Below are 19,157 nucleotides of genomic sequence, written 5' to 3' on the forward strand. Positions count from 1 at the left end.
TTCAAGGCAATGACTCCCACATGCTACATGGCCCGCCCACCCACGGGAATCCACTTGACATGTGTGAAGTGCTCTTTCACCACGATTGCCGATTTCCTATTAACAATAGCATTCAGCCGCGCTGCCAGAGGCCGCAGCAGTCGCTGGGGGTAATGGGTGGCTGGTGCGGCAGACGAGCAGAGGCAAGGGCTGCCCCTGGAATGGGTACACATGATCCAGGCGTTGGTATGGTAGTGCCACGAGCGGTTCACCCCCCCCCCCCCCGGTTGCCCTCCCAGCGCACCCCCCCCTCCCCGTGCGGTCCACCCCTGCGGAGGGTCCCCTATCCTCAGCCAAGCACTGGGGTGGCAAATCCAGCACCCCCGGGTTCTTTGCCCGTGAGCAGAAATGGCGTCTCACCTCCTCGGCTCCCCATGGAAGCCCTTCCACCAGGTTCACGTTTTTCAAACGGAGTTCTGATCGGCGCCAGCGTGAGCACTTGCTGGTGAGGCTGCTGAATGACAGGAGGCTGTTGGATATGGGGTGGCTCCCGTTAATTGTATGGAAATGGGGCTTAAGTGGTGATAAATGGTTTCTCGCCACGCTACGGCGAGATCCTGATTTCGCCTTGGCATGCAAGTTGCATCGCAAACTGTTTGGCGCTTGGCGCGGACCTCGTTTTTGGCCCCTCCTGCTATTCACCGGCCTCAGTACGCTTGAGCGAGAGTACAATGAGGCCGGAGAATCACGCTCTAAGCGTCATTGGATCGGAAACTCGCCAGCAGGAAACTTCCTGAAAAATCCGACCAAAAATTAACATCGAAATTTTCCCATTGTATCGCGCCCTCTGTGCCTAGAAGGGTTCAAAATTGATATGGAGGAAGTGTTGAATAGACTGTCAGTACTTAAAGTTGACAAGACACCGGGACAGGATGTGATGCATTCAAGGATATTGAAGGAGGTGAAATTATTCTGTTACATTCCGTCCAATAATTCAGTTCTGATGATTTAATTATTGTGAAATGGGATTATAGATTCTGAACAAATGCAAATTTAATTAATTATTTGAAAAAAAATAATTTGCACTGACAGTAATCTTTGGAAATAAATGTTCCATTCACTGTGAAATGTAACAAGTACAACATACGAAAGAGTTATCCAGCAGAATAATAAGTATATTACACCTTTTAGCACTGATGATGCTTTCTCCTTTGTACTGATACAGAATAAGGAACATGTTACTGGAAAGACCACATTCAGTGATTGCACTGGTCTGTCTACAGTAATATTGATGTACCGTCAATTACCACGAGACGAGAATGGTGAAACAATCGAGGCGTTATTGCACAAGATGTTGTGCCTCCTGCAGCTGGAACCAGAATGGGAGCAGCGCAGGAGAGCATACACTTTTATACGCCGCCTGCTGGGAGGAGCCAGCAGGCTGGGATTTACTGTGGTACCTGTAATGCAGTGGCAGTACCGTAATACATGCAATGTGTTACCAGTGGTGTTTACCACAAATATTTTATTTCCAACTTCTTGCATCTATTTGCAATCTACAGAAGGAAGAAGCACTGCCGTCTCCCTCGTGTTTTTTACAGACGGAATCCTCGCTACCGCCAAAGAGATCCTGTGCTGAAAACTCTGCTGTCATTTCAAACGGAGACAGTATGCATTGCAGCAAATGGAACAGCTGACGCAACCAGTTCTCTTTGTATTTCTTCTCCTGGTCGCTCCCGAGCTGTAGTGAGCAGAGGCTCAGAGGGGGCCTGTCCTCTCAATTAGGGAATAAGGCAGGGCAGCCTAGGGCAGTGCATTTGAAATGGTGTGCTGCACAGTGGGCGAGGTGGCAGCCTTTCACCTCCCAACCCACACCTGCTGGGACGCAAGCCGCTTCTGGAACCAATCAATGCAAAACAGGTTCCCGATGGAAATCAGCTGAAAATTCAAAACGGCCTTCCTCATTTCGCAGTAAACTGGCAATCTCATTCAGAGCAGCGGCGGGGTGATTGATATGAAAAATGGAAGATATCGCACGCTTGCAGTGGGGATTGCTCTTCTGAGAATGGGGAGGGTCACATTAGTGAGTCAGAACAGAAAGCATTTGAATTTACATCTTGCCATGCTCCGTCTGACCTTTTGAGTGCTTGTTCCTGTTGGCGTGTATCTGAAATGGAAATGTCTTTAAATTCCCAATGCTGAAAGTTTTCAAGTTGCTGAGCATAAAATTCATCAAACATTAAAAAGTGGTTAAAATGAAACACTAAATTTAGAAATGCCTCAGAGTAAAGATAAGTCCTGTTTAATCCTGCTATGCATTCGTAGAATATTCAATGCCTGCTTCAGGTGTGTTGAAACGTGTTAGCAACAAGAACAATCTGTGATACAAAGATGTGCACACCTTAACATTGATGTGCCAATTATACTGGGTATCTTTAAGTTCTCAAAATGTTAGCACCCAACTTTTCTTTATTTACTCTTTTCCTCTAAATACAAAACCAGGAACACCGGTTCCTTTTCTTACGATCTTACCTACTGATATTGTCACTTTTAGTAACTGGGACCTGCAAACCAAGTTCCCATTGTGCACTATTGTAAAATTTTACCATGCAAACATATGTATTTCCTTTCTCTATTCAGAAAATAAATTACTACATTAAACTGTACCTTCCCATCTTCTAACCTTGTCATGATATCCACATCAGCATATCATGGTGCAATCACACACACACTGATGGACAGGTAGTTGGACCAACCAGCACACACATAATATCGCAGCCAATCACCAGTGAGAGCACACACACTATAAAACAGGGAGCACCACAGTTCCCGCTCATTCTACCAGGAGATAGCTCAGAGCACAGAGCTCACAGCGTGCCACTCAGACATAGACCATGTGCTGAGTGCCTCACTAAGATAGTGATAGGGCTGGGTCCACAGGTTAACTGGTGAAGCACGTACCCAAGCAAGCAGTTAGTTGTTACCGTTGTTTAGACAATAAAACCGAGTTGTACCATCTACAGCCGTGTTGGATCACTTGTGCATCAGAACACCCAACACGACAAACCTATCTATGTCTTCCTTAAGTTAATCACAGACCTTGTCACAAATTCCCATGCCATCCTAATTTGCTGTTATCAGTAATCTTCAATATCATTTCATCAATTCCTAAACATAGATCACTCATGGATATAGCAATTAAGGGCAACCCTGACAGACTCTTATGGAACATCAATTGCTCCATCTATCTGCATAGGAGCATAGGCCAGTCAGTACATCAAGCCTGTCCATGATCATCGTTGATCATCTATCTCAATGCCACTTTCCTGCCCATCCCCATATCCCTAAGTGTCATTAGTTTCCAAAAATAGCGATTTCTGTCTTGAATATGCTCAATGAATGACCTTCCACAACCCTCTGGGGCTGAGAATTCCAAAGATTCACCACCCGCTGAATGAAGCAAGTCTTTAATGGCCTGTCCCTTATGCTGAGACTGTGTCCCCTGGTTCTAGACTCACCAGCCAGGGGAAACATTTTATCTACATCCACCCCATCACGCCCTGTAAGAATCTTGTAAGGCTCACTGAGGTCACCCCTCATTCTTCGAAACTCCAGGGAAGACAGATGCAGTCTCCTCAATCCCTCTTCATAAAACAATTCCGGATCCCGGGTATTAATCAGGTGAACCTCCATTGCACTCCCTTTATAGCAAGTGTAACACTCCTTAGAAAAGGGGACCAAAACTGGACACAATACTCCAGGTGTTGTCTCACCAAGGTTCTCTACAGCTATATATTTACCCCTGTACTCAAATCCCCCTGTGACGAAGGACAACATACCATTTGTCTTCCTAATTGCTTGCTGCACCTGCATGCTAGCTTTTAGTGGTTCATGAACAAAGATACCCAGGTCCCTTTGGACGCACTTTCCAACCTCTGACCCTTTAAGAAATATTCTGCCTTTCTGTTTTTTATATCCAAGTCAATAACTTATTCATATTGCATGCCATCTGTCATGTTCTAGCCCATTCACGAAGCCTGTCCAAGTCGTCTCGGAGCCTTCTCATAATAGGTTCCCACACTGTTTGGTGACATCAGTAAGTTTTAAATGGTCCATGAAATTACCTTTTACCCTTCCCATTTGCTCTTTCCTCCTCAAACATCTGTGTACATTTGCATTCCCTTCACTTCTTTTCAGTATTCTTTTTACCATGGCATTATCTCAGTTTAAAAGACCAGACAAGGCTTTGTAAAAACTGGGTGGGACTAGTCTTTCACTCGAGTTTTAGCAGTAGAGCCAGAGGCACGGCAATTCTAATTCATAAAAGAAAACAATTTTCCTCTTCTCGGGTAGGGCGGCACGGTAGCTTCACAGCGCCAGGGTCCCAAGTTCGATTCCCAGCTTGGTTCACTGTCTGTGAGGATTCTGCACGTTCTTCTTGTGTCGGGGTGGGTTTCCTCCGGGTGCTCCGGTTTCCTCCCACAAGTCCCGAAAGACGTGCTGTTAGGTAATTTGGACATTCTGAATTCTCCCTCAGCATACCCGAACAGGAGCCGGAACGTGGTGACTTGGGGCTTTTCACCGTGACTTCATTGCAGTGTTAATGTGAACCTACTTCTGACAATAAAGATTATTATTATAAAGTATTATTATCAACCGCTTTTGAAGATCCACATAAACTAAACCCATTGTATAATCTGCATCAATATTCCTTTATCCTGTCTTCAATGAAGAGTTTGCATTGGTCTAAGTAATCATTAAATGAAATACATGGGATGTTCCCAGATATATATTACATTAAAATGTAAATATGTTATCAACTTTTTTATACTTGATGTCAATAAACCTACCTACACTTCACCATCATAGTATCCTCCACACATCTAAGCAGAGGCAGAACATGCTGAGAAACCACTTCTGTATAATGAATGCCTCACTGTGCTCTGGTGTGTAAATGTTTTCTGGCACATCGTTCCAGTGTGTAAATCGCTCTCTTTGATGCCTTGATGTGTAAGTGGATTCTGGTTCAGCAACATGTGATCTGTTGCATCTTGCTGTTGTGGTGTGTAAGCGTTATCAATGAGTGGCTTGCATTCTGTGCCAGAGAGAGTGAGTTTCGACTGGGAATGATTTATCTCTGGATTAGATTGCAGGAAAAAGCTCCTTTATTTTGGAAGAGGGTAAATTATTGTAAACTGTGATCAGCTGAGCGAACAGCCATACACCAACAAGCTGGCCTCTGATTGGTTTGGAGCTGTGTAACCTGTAAATTAAATTTTGCATTGGTGTTGTGACATCTTCATTATTGGACTGTCCATTGTTCAATGAAAACACATCTTCCTGACTTTAAGGACCTTACGATCTTGCTCTAAACGGTATGGGTACAGAATCGAATAGCTTTCATTTTGTTTAAAATTGTGCTTGTGATGCTATTTTTCAGAGTATGGATTCCTAACGAGCTCATTTATTTCCTGTTCACAGGAGTTGTCATTTAATACTGCAATCCCCCTGAGATCAGAAATAATAGGTCACCCTTACCCTGCTGAATAAACAGGAACTCCATGCAGTTAGATAATGTGTAACCCTTACCCAGCTGAATAAATAGGATTCCATGCAGTTACATTGTGCATAATTCTTGTTATGCTGCAGAAACAGAAACTGTACATAGCTACACTGAATAACCAAAATCTACGTAATCCTTAACCCAGATGAGGAAAATAAAACACCTACAGTTAATGTACTAATCTTATCCTGGCAAATAAAGATAACCTTTTATCATTTCCCCAGTGAGTAACACGCAACCTACTGTAGAAACAGGAAATTCATACAGTTTGTGTTTAATCCTTACTCTTCTATATAAGTGGAAACTACCGACAGTTACAATGCATTACTCATTCCTTGGTGAACGAACATTAATTTACATTTCCATGGAGAATAACCCTTACCTTGCTGGATAAATAGCAACTGCACGCAGTTACATCATGCGAATATTGTTATGTTTTATGGGATTAAAAATAAAATTGAACATGCAGGTTCGAGATTTTGCCAGAAAGGAGATACAGAGCTTCGTGGTGGAGCCGGCCTCCACATTGTTGGAGGAGGTGCTGATGACAGGAGGACTGGAAAAGGGGGTAGTGTCGGCGGTTTACGGAGCTGTTTTGAAAGAGGAGAAGGCACCACTGGAAGGGATCAAAGCAAAGTGGGAGGAAGAATTGGGAGAGGATATGGAGGAGGGGTTCTGGTGGGAGGTGCTCTAGAGAGTGAACGGCTACACTTCGTGCGCGAGGTTGGGGCTGATACAGCTGACGGTGGTATACAGAGCACACCTCACGCAGGCGAGGATGAGCCGATTCTTTGAAGGAGTAGAAGATGTGTGCGAACGTTGTGGGGGGGGGGTCTCGCTAATCACGTTCATATGTTTTGGTCCTGTCCCAAGCTGGAGGATTACTGGAAGGAGGTTTTTAGGGTAACTTCTTAAGTGGTGCATGTGAAACTGGACCTGGGCCCCCGGGTGGCCATATTCGGGGTGTCAGACCAGCCAGGGTTGGAAATGGGTGCAGAGGCAGATGTTGTAGCCTTTGCCTCGTTGATCGCCCGAAGATGGATCCTGATGGGTTGGAGAGCAACCTCTCCACCCTGTGCCCTGGCATGGGGGGGGGGGGGGTACTTGTTGGAATTCTTGACTCTTGAGAAGGTTAAGTTTGAACTGAGAGGAAGGATGGAGGGGTTCTACAATTCATGGGCATTATGCACTTTCAAGAACTGGATAACATCAAACATTAGTTGGGGGGGTGGGTGGGAGGGTTGAGGGGAGGGGGGCGGTGTGTGTTGATGGTCGTTATGGGTGATTCCTGATTCCTTTTTGCCATTTGTTTGTGTGAACATGCGGGCGAATGTTTGGGGTTTGGTGGGAGGATGGGATCGTTGTTATTGATATGGGGATTGACAAATTTGTTACTGATTATTGTTTATTGTTGGTGGGTGTAAATTTGGGAGAAATGTGAAAAAGGAGGAGAATAAAAATATTTTTTTTAAAAAATAAAATAAAATTGAATTGACTTGGAATGTGAAACACTGCGTTCTGCATTAGGACACGATGTTACAAACTCTTCAGAACTCTGATTTATAGGAAAAGTACCGATGAGGCTCATGGCTTTTAAGCTCCGTGCCAGACACTAATAAAGAATGAAAGGTTGAAGCTACTAATGGTAATAATGAGTGTTCAATATTTCATGACATGCAACAAAACTCCATGGGATTTTGTTGAGTTGATGTGCACATCGTGCATTCGAGCACTGAAAGCTGAAGACACAGTTTAGCTGCCCCCCCCCCCCCCCCCCCCGATTTCAATGTTTTGATGAACTCATCAGCAGTCCTGAGGTGAAACTAATGAATGTTAATCTAGAATTGCTCATCTATGAATTACGTAAATATACAGTGCCACATCCTTAATATCATGGGAAATGAAAAAGCGCATTGTCTGCTTGACCCTGGGGTCTGAGTTCATAGCCGTCTTAGTGATACCGCATTTAGCACACTGGTTTAGCACACTGGGCTAAATCGCTGGCTTTTAAAGCAGACCAAGCAGGCCAGCAACATGGTTTAATTCCCGTACCAGCCTCCCCGAACAGGCGCCGGAATGTGGCGACTAGGGGCTTTTCACAGTAACTTCATTGAAGCCTACTTGTGACAATAAGCGATTTTCAGTTTTCATTTCATTTCAGTGCTGTATATTTTGTTCAGAATCTTAAACTGCAACTCACAATGCAAATCAAATACACAGATCAGTCTTGTTGCCATTTCTCCATGCTGAAAGATACCCTTACATACTCTATGAAACATGGCCACATATCTTTTCCTTACTCACACAGCATTTCATTTATCTGTTTTAGCCCAAAGCTAAAGTGACAATAGTTACTTATCTGTATCCTTCCATCCAAGAATGCCTACATCTGATTAAAAACGCACCTTCAGACACATTCCCTGGAACACACGGTAGCCAATTAACTTTGGAGTTCTTCCATTGCTTCCTGGGGTCCTTATTTCGTTGCTTCTGAACCTAAGAGACTTTCTTTATTCGATTTGGATGACATGCTGGAGCTCATTCATCAATATGGGCCTTTCTTAGAGCACATGCAGATGGCTTTCCCTTGCTTCACTGCATCTCGAACTTTCTCCAAAGTGAAGTTACTTCTCTCCCCACCCATTTAGGAAATTCATCCAACTCCAGTCTGCCCAGTCATTGTTTGTTTCTGACAGTGATGCAAGTTTGCTGAACAGCATCAGCTGGTTCAGGAATATGTGATGCCACTGCAGTCAGACACAAAGGGCGCGATTTAATGGCCGCGTTGCGCTTAAGCGAGGGCGTGACTAGGCCGTTTAATCACGGGAGAGGCCAGAATCGAGAACTCCGCCGGGCGCCATTTTGGTTGCGATCAAACCGGCCCGCTCCCATTGGCATAATCAAGATCTCACCATAGCGTGATGAAAAACCAATAATCACCACTTGAGCCCAATCTCCACAATTAACGGGAGCCACCCCCGATCTAACGGCCTTCCCAGCAAGTGGTCATGGGGGCACAGGTTGGTATTCCTTTTTAAAAATGTGAAGCTGGCAGAAGATGGATGTGGCAGTGGCAGCAGCATCAACATGTGCAACGTCCACCCCATACTGTGAGGACACGATGAGCCAACAGGTGAGGGAAGGGCCCAGTGGGAAAGGCCGCGACGGCCCAATATATAGAGACGTTGCTGGTTTTTCGAACAGGTGATGATCAGCGTGTGCTGCAGGAGGCTCTGCCTCAGCCAGGGGACGGAGCGGCATCTGTGCCATATCCTCGCAGACTTCGCACCATGTAGAGGAGGAGGATATCCGTGCCCGGTGGCCGACAAGGTCACCGCAGTCCTGGACTTCTGTGCCTCAGGACCATTGCAGGACTCGAGAGGGGACTTGTGTGGCATCTCAAAAGCTACAGCCCACAGATGCATCCATGAGGTCACAGATGTCCTGTTTGCCCGGCAGAAAACTATCGAAACTTTGACATGGACTAAGCCCAACAAGATGCCCGAGCAGCAAGATTCTCTGCCATCGCCAGGATGCTCCAGGTTGGGGGTAACAGACGGCACGCATGTCGTCTTGTGCTCTTCTACTGTCTGGAAGTGCCCTACATGAACAGGAAGGGGTTCCACTCCCTGAACATACAGCTCATGTATAACCACCACACGAAGATGTGCACACTTCCCGGGGAGTGTGTACGACACCTACATCCTGGGGCAGTCATCCAGGACAACTCCAGGATGGCCGCTTGGCTCTTGGGGGGTAAGGGGATCTGGCTGATGGTGGTGACTGATGCGGAAATCCGGTACAATGTGGCATGCGGCCACACGGGCTGTCATTGAGCAGTGCATCGGACTTCTCAAAGTGTGGTTCCGACACCTCAACCGCTCTGGTGATACACTGCAGTACAGCCCCAGGGGGGTCGCCTGCTTTGTGATGATCTCCAGTGTCCTCCACAACCTGGCACATCAGCGGGGCAATGTTCTGGAGGTGGAGGATTATATGTGGTCACTTCCGAGGAGTAGGACGAGGAGGCGGCAGGCCACGAGGGGCTGGAGGACGAGCCTGGGGAGGACCCATAGGACCAACCAGGGATGGAGTACAGGTAGGCGCGGTGAGTGTCCGGCAAGCCTGGATGGCCATGGAAGCCCTCATCCTCACCTGCTTCACTAGAACATGGCCTCCTCCATCATATCCCCCTCTCCCCACCCCCTCCCCCGCCCTTCCTCCTCCCCCCTTCACCATTCTCTCCCCTCTACCCCCAATTCCCACCCTCCAGGTTCTGTGTAGCACCACTCTAAGATGATGGATCTGTTTCGGCACTGTCAGTGGGTCATGATCGAGGCCAAGGGAGGTGATGATAACCCGAGGTGATGGTGCTCCTCAATCTATGCCGGAGTCTGACTCTTGCCTGTGGCTGAGTGTTCGCTCACACTCATCACCTGCATATTGTTTGCTAGGAGGGCGGGGGGGGGGGGGGGGGGGGGCAGGACTCCCATGACCAGGAAGGTGGGGCATGGGATTGGCCCGCATTGCAGAAGAAAGTGCCAGAGATGTCATACTGATCAAGGCCAACAGACTTTAATGGTGAACAGAAGTGTCCCCAACTGCCCCACTCTCCCGATGGTGCCGCCCCACTCACCCCACCCCTCCCAGACCCCCCACACTTTCCCTTGCACACTCCTCACCCCGTACCCTCCACTTAGCCCCGGCCCCTTTATTCCCGAGTGCCCCATCAGCGATCCTCGACAGAGCCTATCGTGCTCTGCCACTGCGTTTAGGTGTCCCCAGGATGCACATCAGACGTGGAGCCTGCTGCTTTCCGCGTCCAATGGCCTGGGGGCTCTGGGACCGGAGGGCCCTGGCGCACTTGCCGGCAGCACATGCCCCACCATGCCGCACTGTACCGGGTGCTGACTGGAATGCGCCATTGTCAGGCGGGTGGAACTCAGGGGTGCTGGTGCACTCCATAGGATGGCTCAAGGTCGTCACCCAGTGCCCCCTCCTTCTGGTTGGTGGGCATAGGGCCCTGGGGCTGACCCCGGGAAGGAGGGGCAGCTGGATCGAGCACCGGGTCTGCCAGCCCTGACGGCTTCCCAATGTCTGCAGCTTGGTGTCAAAGCCGTTGGTGAAGTCCCCCAGAGACTGGGACATGCTCTGGAGCGACCCGGCAATATTCATCTGTGACTGGGACACATCCCCCAGGGAGTGGGACATGCTCTGTAACTCCGCGACTATGTCCACCTGTGACTGGGACATGGTCTGTAGCGCCTGGGCAATGCCCATCTGGGACTGGGTGACACGCCTAGCGACTGGGGCACGCGGTCGTCATGATCAGACATGGCCATCACTGACTGAGCCATGCCTTGGACACCTCCACTAATGCTGCTGACATTGTGCACCAGGCTCTCTGCTGCTGACGCAGTGTTGGCCTCGGTACCACGCATTCATAAGAACATAAGAACTAGGAGCAGGAGTAGGCCATCTGGCCCCTCGAGCCTGCTCCACCATTCAATGAGATCATGGCTGATCTTTTGTGGACTCAGCTCCACTTTCCGGCCCGACCACCATAACCCTTAATCCCTTTATTCTTCAAAAAACTATCTATCTTTATCTTAAAAACATTTAATGAAGGAGCCTCTGCTGCTTCACTGGGCAAGGAATTCCATAGATTCACAACCCTTTGGGTGAAGAAGTTCCTCCTAAACTCAGTCCTAAATCTACTTCCCCTTATTTTGAGGCTATGCCCCCTAGTTCTGCTTTCACCCGCCAGTGGAAACAACCTGCCCGCATCTATCCTATCTATTCCCTTCATAATCTTATATGTTTCTATAAGATCCCCCCTCCTCCTTCTAAATTCCAACGAGTACAGTCCCAGTCAACTCAACCTCTCCTCGTAATCCAACCCCTTCAGCTCTGGGATTCCTAGCGCCATCTCCTGTAGCCTCTGGGACTCCTCCAGGTATGGACCTGCTGAAGCGTCACTGACATCCCCCTCTGAATCTCATGGTCGCACCCTATCAACTGCATCAGCTCCGGGTAAAACTGTTCCAGAGCTCAGCATCTGACTGGGACCCAGCTGTGTACTGGGATCCAGCAGACTGGTGACTGTTGTCTTGTCTGGGCGTTCCTGCCTCCACCTGATGTGCATCTGCAACTGTGTGGTGCTCACCAGAATGTGCCCCAGAAGCCTGTCCACTACTTTTGCCCACCGAGGTGTGTGTCTCTGTGCTGGTGAAGGGCGCAGTTGTGAGATTCAGAGGGAGATGTCAGTGACCCTCCAGCAGGTTCACAGCTACGCTGCGCCTATTATAGTTGCATCCTTGGAGCTCTTTTCCGAGGTGGTCTCTTGGGAGGCACCCCAGATGGGGCGGTGCTGTGGGCTGCAGACCCTGCGGGATAATGGACATCTGGTAAGTGGGAGGGATGGGTCAGTCGGTATGGCATTAACAACTCATGTTTGGCAGGTCATCTGGGTGGGGGCCGATGTATCCTCACCTCTGCGCCGTGTGCCGACCTCCATGGTGATCACTGATCTGTCCTCAGCCACCCCAGCGAACCCTCGGGCACCCCTGCCACCCGTCTGGGCCCTCTCCCGTCGGTTATGGGCCAACTTCTCCTGTGGGGACACGGGGGTGGGGGTGGGGCTCGTTAGTCGCATGCGGGGCTATTCACGGGGAGAGGGGCTTGGGGAGATGGGTTATATGGGGGGATGTACCAGCCTCCTGTACCAGCCTCCCCGAACAGGTGCCGGAATGTGGCGACTAGGGGCTTTTCACAGTAACTTCATTTGAAGCCTACTTGTGACAATAAGCGCTTTTCATTTCATTTCATTTTTCATTTCATGTATGTGGAGGGGAGGATTGGGCGTCCGGTGCCAACTCACCCAAGTGGTCCAGTGGAGGTTGTTGATCTTCTTGCGGCACCGGATGTTCATCCTCCTGGTGACGCTCCCCGAGCTGATGGCCGCTGCCACTTCATCCCAGGCAGCTGTGACTGCCCTGTGGCTGACCCTCCGTGAGCCCCTGGGAGAACAGGCACCCCGTCTGGCCTCCACCACGTCCAACAGTCATCTTAAGTTGGCATCACCAAAATATAGGGCTGGTCTCCGTGGTGGCATGGATACGAGCGGAGTGCAGTTTAGGTGCTGCTGTCACTTGTTAGCAGGGGGCTGGGCTGGCAAGAGCGAACTCAGGCGAATCAGCCATCAAACCATGATTTGCTGTGTGAACCCAGTGGGGCCTTGGTAAGTGGGCCAATTAACGTTTTATAGCAGTGATGGCCTTGCCGGGCCGAGGGTTGGGGAGCTCGCAGCATTTCCCACTTGCTGCCAGACTTAGAAACGTTTCCATTAAATCACGCCCACAACCGTTGCCCCACTCTTCCCACTGCACAAATTCACAATTACTGACAGTTTCTTGCTGTAAGTTCACATGTTTGCCTTCTCTATTAAAACAGCTTTGCTCACCAAGAACTCATTTGTATCGGTGAAATCTTAAATCTCGTCTTCTCCTTTATCTATTCCTACATTTCAATTTCCGTGCTCCTATCCATTTTCTCACATTCATTACTTTGCATCGATGGTCTCATTGATCCAGCAGAAAATTAGTTCGATCAACTTCTGTTAATAAAAGCAAATGACTGCGGATGCTGAAATCTGAAGCGAAAACAGAACATACTGGACAATCTCAGCAGGTCTGACATCATCTGTGCAGAGAGAAGGGAGCCAACGTTTCGAGTCTGGATGACTCTTTGTCAGAGCTCGAGAGAACTGGAAATGGGGTCAGAGTTATACTGTAGTGAGGGGGTGGAGCGGTGAGGCTGGATAGGGGGCAGAGATAGGTGGAGACAGACAAAGATGTCGAGGACAGAAGATAAAAGGAATGTGAATGGAGGTGATTAAGGTTAAGTGGGAGTGCTGATAGTGGCACATAAAGAGATTAAAATGTGCGAATGGCAGAACAAAGGTGAGCAGTGTGTCCAGGGCAACTAGGAACAGACGACCCAAATGCAATGGGGGGAGGAGAGGGCAACAATGGTGAGGAAAAAAATAATCAATGGAAGAAATGAAAATAAAAATAAATTGAAAGAAATAAAAATGGTGGGCAGCACGGTGGTGCTTTGGTTAGCACTGCTGCCTCACGGCACCGTGGTCCCAGGTTCGATCCTGGCTCTGGGTCACTGTCCGTGTGGCGTTTGCACATTCTCCCCGTGTTTGCGTGGGTTTCGCCCCCACAACCCAAAGATGTGCAGAGTAGGTGGATTGGCCACGTTAAATTGCCCCTTAACTGGCAAAAATGAATTGGGTACTCTAGATTTATGAAAAAAAAGGAATAAAAATGGGGTGAAGGTAGAGGAGAGAGTTCACAGTCTGAAGTCGTTTAACTCAATGTTAAGATCCGGCAGGCTGTAACGTGTCTAATCAGAAGATGGGCAGCACGGTGACACAATGGTTAGCACTGCTGACCTACAGCTCCAGGGACCCAGGTTCAATTCCGGCCTCGGGTGACTGTCTATGCGGAGTTTGCACTTTCCCCCCCGTGTTTTCGTCGGTTTCGTCTGGGTGCTCCGGTTTCCTCCCATGGTCCAAAGATATGCAGGTTAGGTGGATTGGCCATGCTAAAATTGCCCTTAGTGTCCAAAAAAGGTTAGGTCAGGTTACGGGGATAGGATATAGGCATGGTCTTAGGTAGGGTGCTCTTTCCAAGGGCCGGTGCAGACTCGATGGGCCGAGCGGTCTCCTTCTGCACTGTAAATTCTATGATTTTATGAGGTGCTGTTCTTCCAGTTTGCACTAGGTTTCACTGGAATGTTACAGCAGGCCAAGGACAGACATGCGGACATGAGAGCATGATGGTGAGTTAAAATGGTGACAGGAAGGTTTGGGTCCTGCTTGTGGACGGGCCGGACTGGGTTTTTCAAAGCGGTCACCCAGTCTGGGTTTAGTCTCTCCAAAGTAGAGTAGACCGCACTGGGAGCAGCAAATACAATAAACCAGATTGAAGGAGGGGCATGTGAAGCGCCTCACTTGAAAAGAGTGTTTAGGCCCTTGGATGGTGAGCAGGGAGGAGGTAAAGGACCAGGTGTTACCTCTTCTACAATTGCATGGGAAGGTGCTGTGGGAAAAAGGTGAGGTGTTGGAAGTGATAGAGGAGTGGACCAGGGTATCCGGAGGGAACAGTCCCTGCGAAATCCTGACAGAGGGAGCGAGGGGAAGATATGTTTGGTGGTGGAATCATGCTGGAGTTGACAGACGTAATGGAGGATGATTCTTTGAATGTGGAGGCTGGTGGGGTTCCTATTTTTCCCTTCGATTGGACATAGACATCAATCTGATCTCATGACTTGCTGCTTTGACAGCAGTGCACATACAAACATAGAGGCCCCAGGCTGGCCCAGATTTGAACCTTGAACCACATATTCAGAATGTGAGGAGATGGTGGCATGGTCGTGACGTCACTGGACTAGCAATCCAGCGGCCCAAGCTAATGCTCTAAGGGGACAAGTTTCAACCCCCTCAGGGGACATCCTCGGTGAAGATGGAAGAGCAGAGTGCTAGATTTGTGGAGTGAGCACTCTTTCCTCCACAGAAAATGTATCTTAAAAGAAAAAAAATCAACCTAACATTCACTTTTGGGTGCAGGGGGGCAGAAGAATCTTGAGAGGCAGACCCAGTACTGTTCATTGTGGACTAATGATGTGGAGATGCCGTCGTTGGACTGGGATGAGCACAGTAAGCAGTCTTACAACACCAACACTTACAACACCAGGTTAAAGTCCAACATGTTTGTTTCAAACACTAGCTTTCGGAGCACTGCTCCTTCCTCACCTTGCTCCGAAAGCTAGTGTTTGAAACAAACATGTTGGACTTTAACCTGGTGTTGTAAGACTTCTTATTATGGACTAAGTCCTCAAAGAGGCTCATGTGTCTCATGTACATATTCTGCTTGGACGCCTACAAAAGTGGGATCAACACCTGTACATATTGGCACAGGGTGTTGCAGTGATAAATTCACTGCTATGCACTCAAAAATTGAGCTTAACGCATATCAATTTTATCCGAAATCATCTCTTGAATTATTGTTTAGACTACAGTCCCAGTGTCCTTTACTCCACACATACATTTGTTGAATCCTGTGGCTACAATATCACAAGATTTCACTCCAATATTGAGAACAACACAGATTCCAATCTGATAATGACAATGAGGCTGGGATATTCCCTATTCCCAGAAAAGATAATCTTTACAGACACACTGACTGTCTCCCTGCTCCCATCAGTTGTACACTGAGCTCCCACACAATAATAGAAGCCCAACAGTGCAGAAGGAGGCCATTTGGTCCATCGAGTCAGCACTGATCCTCCAAAGGTGCACTCTACAAGGTCCACTCTCCCTGCCACCCCGCCGTATTTCCGTAACATAGTAACCTAACCTGCACATTTTGCATGGCCAATCCGCCTAACTTGCACATCTTTGAACTGTGGGAGGAAACCGGAGCACCCAGAGGGAACCTACCAGCATTGTCCCACTCTCCTTCGAAAATAGCCATATAAAATGTGGGGTCAGACTGAGAGAGAGAGGTTATAGGATTAGATATTGCACCTCTCTTGTTATTTATTTAAACTACACAGACATAGAAATGAATTAAAACCTATTTAAGTTAGAGTTGACACCATGAGGGAGAGCAATAGGGAGATAAGATATGGTTAACAATTCACAGAACGATGTGGATTTGTTGCAGAATTGGGTAGACAAATGGAAAATTAAAGAATTGCACAGTCCATGAAAAAGGAACAACATAGATATGAAGAAAAATAACTTGCATTTCTCTATAGGCTGTTCATGACCTTAGGGGATCCTAAACCACTTTACAGTAAATTAAATACTTTTTGAAGTCGAGTCACTATTTTATTTTAAGGAAGCACAGCAGTGAACTTGTGGAAAGTTAGGTCCCATAGAATTTACAGTGCAGAAGGAGGCCATTCGGCCCATCGTGTCTGCACCGGCTCTTGGAAAGAGCACCCTACCCAAGGTCAACACCTACACCCTATCCCCATAACCCAGTAACCCCACCCAACACTAAGGGCAATTTTGGACACTAAGGGCAATTTATCATGGCCAATCCACCTAACCTGCACATCTTTGGACTGTGGGAGGAAAGCGGAGCACCCGGAGGAAACCCACGCACACACGGGGAGGATGTGCAGACTCCGCACAGACAGTGACCCAAGCCGGAATCGAACGTGGGACCCTGGAGCTGTGAAGCAATTGTGCTATCCACAATGCTACCGTGCTGCCCATGAACAACAATGAGATGAATTGGCCATCCTGAATTCTCCCTCAGTGTACCCGAACAGGTGCCGGGGTGTGGCGACTAGTGGATTTTCACAGTAACTTCATTGCAGTGTTAGTGTAAGCTTACTTGTGACACAAATAAAGATTATTATTACAATTAGATCTGCTGATTTCAGGACGTTAGTCAAGGCTCAAATATTGAGCAATATATTGTTGGGAGTTGCACTGCGCTCTGTCAAGTGCCATGGGATCTTTTACAACTCCCGAGAAGACAGGCAGGGCCTCAGTTTAACATCTCCTCTGAAAGATGGCACCTCTGACAATGTTTCACTCCCTTAATACTGCAAGTGCTAGCCTCAATGTTGTACTTAAGTCTCTGGGTGCAACTGGAATCTGCAACCTTCTAACTCAGGGGCTACCACTGGGCAGCAATGAGAGCAAAATTTGCAAAGGGAAACTCAGAAAGTGACCCAAAAGTAACAGGAAAACATTTACTTTCGATCACGAAGCATGGAGCAAAGGAAGATTTTTAAAATTAAATGAAATGTTGGTATATTCAGCCTAGTGAAGTACAGTTTACTGAATTTATGCTAAGGGTTGATAATGCTATTTGGACTATGTTTGGAGCACTGTGTACAACTTTCTCCAATTCCATTTATTATCAGCATGTGGGCGCTGCTGGCAAGGCTGAGAAGGTGGCAATATAATTGAGTGGTTTGCTAGGTCACTTTAGAGGGCAGTTGAGAGTCAACCGTGTTCGAGTGGATTTGGAATCTCACACAGCCCAGGCCATGCAGCAGGTTTCCTTCCCCAGAGCACATTTGTGAGCCAATTGGATTTTCCCAACAGTCTGGCAGCACCATGATCAATTTTACTGTTGCTGAATTCTTATTTCTAGATTTCTTTTGAAAACTAAATTCAAGTTCTGAAACACATACTGGAAAAGTACCTGACAATATTTTGAATAATCTATCAGGCAAGGTAATGATGTTAATCATCAGGGGTGATCAAAATGCAATTAAGTACTTGGTGAGTAACAGTATGAAAAAAAAATAGCTTTTGTAATCCAAACAGCTTTTTCTCATCCTCCACTTAAATTCTGAAGTCTCTGTATTGATTCACTGTCTCCTTCATAGACCCTTCAACACTTCCCACCCCCACACTGATATATCCTGATTTCCCTCACAGACACACCAACAGGATATCTACTCCCAGCATGAATGATTGATCTCCAGCAATGTCCTCACTCCACTCATGGTACTCCTATTCTCCGAGGAACCCACCAAAGTAATCAACGCTGACTCCTTACAAGCAGCAAACCCAATCACCCCATCCCATTCTCTTGCTGGCCATTCCACGCAGCGTAGCCACCACAGGCTAATCTGCTCAATCACCTGCCGGCAGATTACTGGCCACTGCCCTTCTCTGGAATGCCGATTCATTTGTAAACAAAGACCTTCCTACCCGCGACCAAGCTGTGCATAATTGCATTGACTTTATAGTCTTTAACAACTTGGCTCATGGATGAGGACACCTTTCCCCCAATGACAAAGAGTCATTGGACTCGAATCGTTAGCTCTTTTCTCTCCCTACAAATGTTGCCAGACCTGCTGAGATTTTCCAGCATTTTCTTTTTCATTTCCCCCTACCGAAGGTCTAGATCTTCCACCAGTTGCTCTGTCAAAACTTCTGGGGGGGGGGGGGGGGGGTGCTGTCCTGATCATAGAATTTACAGTGCAGAAGGAGGCCATTCAGCCCATCGAGTCTGCACCGCTCTTGGAAAGAGCACCCTACCCAAGGTCAACACCTACACCCTATCCCCATAACCCAGTAACCCCACCCAACACTAAGGGCAATTTTGGACACTAAGGGCAATTTATCATGGCCAATCCACCTAACCTGCACATCTTTGGACTGTGGGAGGAAAGCGGAGCACCCGGAGGAAACCCATGCACACACGGGGAGGATGTGCAGACTCCGCACAGACAGTGACCCAAGCCGGAATCAAACCTGGGACCCTGGAGCTGTGAAGCAATTGTGCTATCCACAATGCTACCGTGCTTATCACCTAGTCTCACTTGTATCTTTCTCTATTCCCTTTGCATCTTCCCCTCTCGAGAACACCTCATTTTGTGCCACCTCTCTTACCTTCCTTTGCTGCTTTCCTCTCTCAGTATTCACACCAAGCAACTTCTCCCTTTCTGATTTCAACTCTCCCTCTCTCTCTATTCAATTTAACTTCCCAATCCCTCCCTACACAGAAAATCATCAATCCAAATTCACTGCCATCACCCATCTCTGACCACTTCTGTGTATCCTGCGCCA

The 19,157-nt window shown here is 47.7% G+C and overlaps 1 long non-coding RNA gene across 1 annotated transcript in view; it reads right to left on the reverse strand.

Annotated features, from left to right (window-relative positions):
• Positions 1-19,157, reverse strand: part of LOC140388521 (uncharacterized) — a 57,463-nt gene that overhangs the window by 22,829 nt on the left and 15,477 nt on the right. The window lies entirely within an intron of this gene.

The sequence above is a fragment of the Scyliorhinus torazame genome, chromosome 13, assembly GCF_047496885.1.
Source record: "Scyliorhinus torazame isolate Kashiwa2021f chromosome 13, sScyTor2.1, whole genome shotgun sequence".
NCBI classification, from domain to species: Eukaryota; Metazoa; Chordata; class Chondrichthyes; order Carcharhiniformes; family Scyliorhinidae; genus Scyliorhinus; species Scyliorhinus torazame.